Raw genomic sequence first — 898 nt, forward strand, 5'->3', positions numbered from 1 at the left:
ACATGTATGTATATATGTATATATGTATGTATGTATGTTTATATGTATACTGGGTGCGGTGAATAAACTGTTGTCTAAATTAAGCAAAAATGAAAATAACACTGACATCTCATTTTAACAGATATATTTACCAAAATTACATAAAAATGTATGGAAATACTAAACAGTAAATTTATTCAATAAAATCGCCATTGGCTTCGACAACGGCCTCGACGACTTCGGGATCACCTGCAACTCTTCTGGACGGTCTCCTTGTATTATAACTTCGAAAAAACATAGTGATTGAGGGAGTTGCAGTCTGCGGACTTAGGTGGCCAGATATTAGGGATGATGTGGTCGCAGAAACTGACAGCAATGACTGGGTTCTCCTGCTTGCGTGGCATGGTGCAGAGTCCTTGTTGCCAGATGTAGGGTCTTCCAGCAGCCACCCTCTTGACCCAGGGCAGCACTACCTCCCCCAGGCAGTTGATATAGGCCTTCGTGTTGAGTGTGAGGCCGGGTGGGAAGATGAATGTAATCATAAGGTTGCAATCACCAGTGATCACTCCAAACATCATCATGTTGACTGGATATTTTATTTTTATCACTCTCGGTACATGTTCGTATTGGTACATGTTCGTATTGGTACATGTTCGTATTGGTACATGTTCGTATTGGTACATGTTCATAAGGTCGTTTCCAAATTCCTGGCAGAGTGAATCGCCTCATAGTGCTGTTTTTTTCAGACAGTGTCCAACTAACCTTACTACAATGTGTAGTTGACAAAACCAAAAGCGAACAATGCGTATGCGCGAAATTAAAAATTTTAAATGACGATAATTTATCCATCGCGGCCTCTGTGTGTGTGTGTGTGTGTGTGTGTGTGTGTGTGTGTGTGTGTGTGTGTGTGTGTGTGTGT

Source organism: Octopus bimaculoides, chromosome 4 (assembly GCF_001194135.2).
Source record: "Octopus bimaculoides isolate UCB-OBI-ISO-001 chromosome 4, ASM119413v2, whole genome shotgun sequence".
NCBI classification, from domain to species: Eukaryota; Metazoa; Mollusca; class Cephalopoda; order Octopoda; family Octopodidae; genus Octopus; species Octopus bimaculoides.